Source organism: Crocodylus porosus, unplaced genomic scaffold (assembly GCF_001723895.1).
Source record: "Crocodylus porosus isolate Cpor-Errol unplaced genomic scaffold, CroPor_comp1, whole genome shotgun sequence".
NCBI classification, from domain to species: domain Eukaryota; kingdom Metazoa; phylum Chordata; order Crocodylia; family Crocodylidae; genus Crocodylus; species Crocodylus porosus.
Window position 1 is genome coordinate 16,246,834 of NW_017728909.1, and position 7,267 is coordinate 16,254,100.

Here is a 7,267-nt window from a genome sequence, read left to right on the forward strand (position 1 = left end):
GGGGTGGGAGGAGGGATTCAGCTTGTGGGTAGCGGCAGTGCTAGGGTGGCAAATGGCGATCGTCTGCAGAAGCCGGCAGCAGTGGCCAATCTCGGGGTGGGGGGCATGTTCAAGAAAGATGCCTCACTGTCCAGAATCTCTGTTATGTATCATGACTTTACTCTCTGCCACTTTGTATGTGCCCTCTCTTTGATCCAGGATCACAATGAGAAGTGGGGGTGGGAGGGGATAGCACAGGGCTAGGACAGAACACGCATAATGTAGGAGAAACCTTTGCTGCTCCTTTAGGACAGATTGAAGTCTGCTTTGCTCCACCGAAACAGAGGAACTAGAACTTTGTGGAGCTTGGACTGAGGGTTTATCCTGCTAGATCTTTAAAAATATAACCCATGCCAGCACACTAAGGATGGGCGATGCACCAGATTTTGGGTCCTCAGGTTGCCAGTAGCTCTAGGAGCCCCTCGGGCAGACTACTGAGTGAGGGGTCCCATGGGGAGGTGTGTCCTTCACCCTCACCACCCAGGAATCAGCTCTGAACACATTATTCATTATTATATACAACTAATTTATATACAGGGGGGGGAAAAATAAGCAATGGAATATACTAACAGTAGTAATAACAAAACTAACAATCTAGAATAAATTCATAAATACAACATAAGGTGGATAATACAGCATACTGGGTGGTCCCACTTGTGTTAAACTACCTAAATAACTAAATTCCCCTTGTTATAACCCGTTAAAATAGTTTCATCCCATAACCCAATTGATTTCCTTCTGGTCACACCCCACGTCCCATAACAACAAATAGCAACACAGCTAAAACTATGATCCACCACTAGATGGTGGAGGCGAGGCTTCTGCTGCTCAGTAGCAGCCAACTGGAGACCTTGGTTTGCAATGGGGGGCTCCGTTCACAATTCAAACGCTCTAAGAAAAAGCATGCACTCTACACAGCATGCCTTCCTGTCTGGTAAAGCTATGGCACCCTCTGCAGACTTTTTGCCACTCTTTTCTTGCAGAGCTCTTAAGCACGGCTCACCCGCTCAGCAAGGCAAACTTTGCAGCTGTTACAAGAATACTGATTCATTAATCCTCATGACTCCCTTGTGTTGTACAAAAAAATGTTGGGCTTGTATAGTACCTTTAGGCTAAGAGTATGAGAGAAATTTAAAAATGTTAATCGTTCTCTTATTTAATTATATGACATTCTTTAGCATGACATGAGTAGGAGGTAATATTATCCCTGCTTTCTGTAAAGGTGATTCACCTTTACAGAAAGAACAACCCCCCCCCCCGACCCTATTTAGCAATCTGCGGGGAGGAGGGAGCTCATGTTGGAGGGCTCCCATCCTCCTCACCCCAGCCCCTTGGGAGTGGCAGCCAGAAGCTTCAGCACAGCCACCCAGCCCTGTATTTTGCTGTGCCAGGAACTGGAACCAAGGGGGTGAGGGGAGTCCCCATGCCATGTGGACCTGAGCCAGCCACTTGACTGTGCTCCACATAGAAGCAGGTCCATATGGAACTGTGTTCCCGTCTGGAAAGGAAAGCAGTTTCCCTGAAGTCTTTCTTCTTCTGTGTGGAAAATCATATATTCATATCTTTGAAGACAGGTATAACTATTTGGACTAGCTGAACTGACTGCAATTACTTTAATGTATTCTGCTTTAATATATTTATGGACTGCCAAGACAAGAGTCACCCTTCATGAATATAAGAATAACAATAAAGTGAAGGTACTGAAAACACATTCGGTCATGGGCCATTATAGGAAACTGGAAACAAAGCCATGGGATACAACAATTCCACTCTTCATGAAGGGAACTCATCAATCTAAGAATAAAGAGAGAAGACCCATTCACTTCACCAAAGCTTCCTTTACATATCAGCATCACCAGAGCTATGTTAATTTACACCAGTTGAGGAACTGATCCCAAAACAGCAAATTACTGAAAGAAGACTGTTATCATAAACATTCAATTTAATCTATTTTGTTCCCCGCCATCTTTTTTCCGTGCCAAAAATGCCTGTGTGTAATTTGATGGGCCCCTGTGAACACACTTCTATATAATTGGAGGCTGAAATAAATTCTTCGATTCAGCCTAGCTTTTATTGCATAAAGATGTAACAGCACAATAAGTCCTCCAGAAATCTCATCTGTGTACAATAACTGATGGAAAACAAGAAATCCTCAGGGAAAGGAAAAGAATGACTCAACAGCGGTGGGCATGTCTTGTAGGGTGTGTCGAGCACTCGGTCTCACAGCTGAAGCAGTAAGTCCCACGTATTGACCTCCACTGTACAAGTGAGCCCTAGGAATGGGGCGGTGAGAAGGCTCTGTGCTCAAGGCCTGGGTTTCTGATGTGCTCATGAGTGGTGGGATGAGGTGTCCCTAACATCTCCTTACTGCCTTATATCTTGGGTTGATGCACCCAAGGATTAGTTGGGGCCTTATAGCCTCAGCAGTAAGACTGTTAACAGACATACCTATAATGCACTAAGACAGTGTTCTGATATATCAATGAAGGTGATAGGACAACTCATGTACAGCATTAGAAAATAACATTAGAAGGAATCAGTAATGTAATGTAATGGAAGTGATAGGAAAATGGTTGGCAAAGTCTCTCAAAATAAGAAAAAGGGACATGTTGTGACATTGCTTTTTTTTTTTTTTTTTTAGGATCATGAACTACGTGTCAGCAGGTTCTTTATTCTGCGGGGGGGAGTTGCCACTTCCAGCCTCAAACTCAAGAGCAATATGTGCATGTTTGTCAGAATGAAGGATTTAGTTTTACCTGTTCATCGTCTGAATGAGTTTATCATAAAACACATAACAGGGATCATTAACATTCACTTGGAGCAAAAGAATGGCTGTGATCATATCTCCATTCATTTGACTTCTCTCTTCATTCAAAGCACAATCCATCCCACAGAACAGTTTGTGTCTGATAAATAGAGTGCAAACCATGCTAGACGTGAACTAAAAATAAACCGAATCTTTGTTCAATGAGATTCAAAACCAGACAGCCCAGGTGTCTATAAAGAAATCCCTAGGAGGCCAGGACATCATACTGAAACTTTTTGCAGCAGGAACTGCTTTAGTAGTAGTAATTGTACAGCACCTAGCACAAAAATGATCCTGACTCATGACTGGGGCCATAGGGCTACCGCTAGGGTAGAGTATTAGATCAGTCAAATATCAGTCAAATATTGTAAGAAACTGCCAATAGGTCCAAATAATACACAGAAAAAGCAATTTTTTTCCATTAAGAAATGTGTCAAAAAACAATAAGAAATTATATTTCTGTCAAGAAAAAAACATGTAGGTTTTTTTTTGTAGAATTGCTATAATCATTGACCAGTCAAAAAACATGCAGTCAATTGACCGGTCAATTGACAATATTTGACCGGTCAATCGACCAGCTTGCCAACCCTAGCTACTACAGTGCAAATTATAAATTATTGTTTGACCTACAGAAATCCAGTTCTGTCCTATTAAAATGGCAGTTCCTCTTAGAGGACCTCTGGGTGCAATCTCACAGATGTGAATATACATCAGCAATTCAGAAAGAACAAGAGCTAATGGTAACTGCCCTTTCGAAATTATATCTTTCCCTGTTTCTCATCGAGATCTCAGCACCTGACAGAAAGGAGAGAAGAGAGAGAGAGAAAAAGAGTGAATCTCCCCAACTTGGGATGTGCCCTCAAACAAAACTGAAAAGAAAATTACACGTTTCATTTTCGTAAGCAGAATCTAAGAAAACCAAACCTTTGTCTCTAAACAATGCCCCTTGCCATTCCACTTCCCAACTAAGTTACTAAAAGCAATTCCTACAGTATTATTTTCCTCTCATTTCTTGGTAAATCAGTGTCATTAGCATTGATTTTTTTTCTGAGATGAGATTAAAAAAGGTTTAGTTCAGAGAGTAAGGCAGGAGTATATTATCCAAGCCAATGTAGCTCTGGGTCTCAAAGATGACATTTCCCTCTCTGCTTCATTAACTCGCATAGCTTGTTGAGCTTTAGCTGTTTCTAATTAATTCTTTTACTGGCTTTTTTGAATGTGTATCATCTCTGGCAAACCATATAAAATGAAGAAATCTCTCTAAGGTTTTACCCTTTTAATTATTATTTTTATTGCTTAAATGAAGCTCCAGAATTGCAAATGTTGACATTTTAGTTGATTCTAGTCATTAGAGTTTTCAAAAGGAAAAAAGAAGGGAAAGGACTGAAGATTGGAGCGGGGCAGCACTAATAATAATAGTAATAAAGTACTAGTGGTAGTAATAGTAGTAATACTACTAATAACAGCTACTGCTACTACTACTACATCTTCAGCAGCAAAGCAGGATCCTAGATGCCAAGGAAAAGGCTGTTCAAAAGAGAAAATAAATAGGTTTGTCAAAAGTGACCTCCATGATGGCTTTGCCCTTTTAAATACTAACAAGGAAAGAAACATCATTAGAGGTAATTTCTCTTTGTCTTATACACAAGCTGACATGCAAATAAATGGAGTTTTTCACATTTCTTCATCATTTTATTTTACCCAGACTGACCTTAGGTTAGCTAGTAAGTAGGTGAATATGGATGCGTGTGTGTGTGTTTCTTCTGGATAAAAACAAATATCTCAATAATGACAGAATGTGGTTCAGACAGGGAGAGAATAAAGCAGTCAATAAAGAAGATCCATGGTAATGGAGATGTGTTTGTTAGAGCTATGAAGAGATGTTCAATGAAGGTTTAAATTCTGGCTAATAAACTGTTCTAAGGCTGGGCTCATTTGCTCTCAAGCTGTCTCTGATGACTGTCAGATAGTTCTGCTAAGAAAGTTGATCCTAAAGGTTTGTGTACATGGAAAATGATACCAGTCATTGCATTGGCGATGCATAGGGGGTACGCACAGGTGCATGTGCACCTCCTGAGATCAGCCGTGCACCCCCTGGAAGCGCCAGCCACATAACCAGAAGTGCTGCTGGGGGACCTCCCTGGTTAGCGATCAACCACTGAGGGACCCCCACATTGGTGATCTGGTGCCCCCCTAGACTTGGGAGGCACCAGTCACTCAGGAGTGATTGTGAATTTAGGTGTATATTTCAATCAAGAGAAATATATCGGTATAACTCCCTGCATGCATCTAGATGTGACACTTATTGCTCAGTAGCTCATTACTAGTGTGCAGTAGCTCATTACTAGTGCACAGTGGCATCACCAGTCACAAACTGTGGTGTGACTGTGCAGTAATGAGGTACTGTACACTAGTAATGAGTTACTGAGCAGTAAGCACGATGAAGCAACTGTGTCGGGACACTACTGTGCAATAGTGCTGGTTATTGCACAGTCACTGAGTACTTGGTTATGTAAGTACTAAATGACTGTGCAGTAGCAACTGTGCAGCGTGTATCTCATGTAGATGCACTACCTGAGTGGAATCTTATTCTGGGGAAAGAGTGATTTGTTTGTCTAGTAAGCCATAATGGAATGGTAACCATATAAAGGGCTTATCTCTATGGGGAAAACATGGGAAAGAAACAAAGGCTAAGACAGCTAAGATTTAAATTTAAATATAAAAAGAATTGTACTGGTCTGTGTGGATGCTCTTCTCCAACTTAAGTATGTACTTTTTGTCAAGGGCCTATTCCTTTAAAATAATTGTATGGTAAATAAAAACTCTTTTTTCTGAATAAGAGGGTCAATTCAAGGAGTTATACAAGGACATGTACCTCTGTTTCAGTGAAGGCATCATATACAGTCAAATGCTAATGCTAAGTTGGCAGTATATCAGATTTCTATATCTACCATGTGAATGTGGATGCATGATTCTTACTCTAATGAGTGCTGAATACCCATGTGATTCAGTAGCCCACATGGTATGTAGCCCACCTGGTGTACAGCTTGGGGTGAGAGATCTATGCAGTGTGTGGTCCCCAGCCAGTCTGAAGTTAAACAGTCCTGCTTTAGGGGATAGATGGGAACTTGAAGATCCACTTTCTTGCCCGACTCTACCACAGATTTCCCATACTGTATTGTGAGTCGAACTACATTAAGAACGGTGAACTTCTCAGATATTCTGATCATAGTATCCATGCAGATCATGGCTCACACTGTAGGTGTTGCAAGGTCTTTCCAAAATTAAATAATACCTTGCAAGTTTCTTTTTCCCCTGTCTTCGAGGCAGACTTCCCCTGGCATTGTGCCTTATGTAAGCAGTTAGAGTTTTGACTCTTCTTCACGGATATCGTTACAAATCGTATAGGAATGTCAGGAGTACTGGTGTGGAGCATATACCCGCATAAAAGATGTAGGTGTAAAATGGCACCATAGTTGTCAGTGGATCCCTGATAGTTTAGCTAGTTACATCCACTCTTCACAGGGGATAAGTCACTGCACGCAAAATGAGGCAATGGGAAAAAATGACCTTGCATCTTAGATTTTATCCCACTGGACTGTTTGGCTTATGCTATTTCTTCCTTGTCTTTGAATCACGGAGTATTGACCACCGAATAAAACAGATTAGGAGACATCATAATCAAAGTGATCTGATCTGGTTTAGATAATCTGATGGGCTAAATTCTGCTGTCTGATATGAATATGAATTGGAAATAACTTCAGATATTCACTGGTGATCAAGCAGAATTTGAGCCTGTAAAAGGAGGCAAAGAAGGAGCAGCAAGGTGCAAAAGGAGAAAAATAACTTGAAACGAACATTTAAGTTCAAATGAAACAATTGGAAACTCATCTGACCTCTCTTCAAAGTAGGTCGGACCAACCTACTGTTTGAAGCTCTCATAGGTGTCTTATTGCTGTCCACCTCTCCTGATTTACAAGCAGCTGAGTGATACTGTATGTAAATGCCCTGTCTTCATTTAAATGCTAATAGAGTTCCAGGAAAGGTGCTGTCTAGATCTTCAGCCATGCAAAAGGCCAGCTAATTGAAATGTGTTTGTTTAGTTGATCAAACAAAGAGAGGGTTAATTAGACCCTACACAAAGTATCTGGAGCCCAGAGGGAAAGGTGTGTGTGCTGGAAGCTACTGCTTTACCTCAGAGGTCTGTTGACAAGGACAATAGGGAAACTCAGCTAAGTTGCCTGCATCCTCTTTCCTTTCCCAGGGGGAATCTTTCTTCTACCTTTCTATTCCATTGGCCTGATTCTTCAACTGTTGCAATAGTGTTGTACAATGCCATAGAAAAGGAGGGCTGGAAATGGCATCAGGAAGTCATCTAGTCCAACTCCCCACTCAAGGCAGGCTCATCCCTATCATTTATGT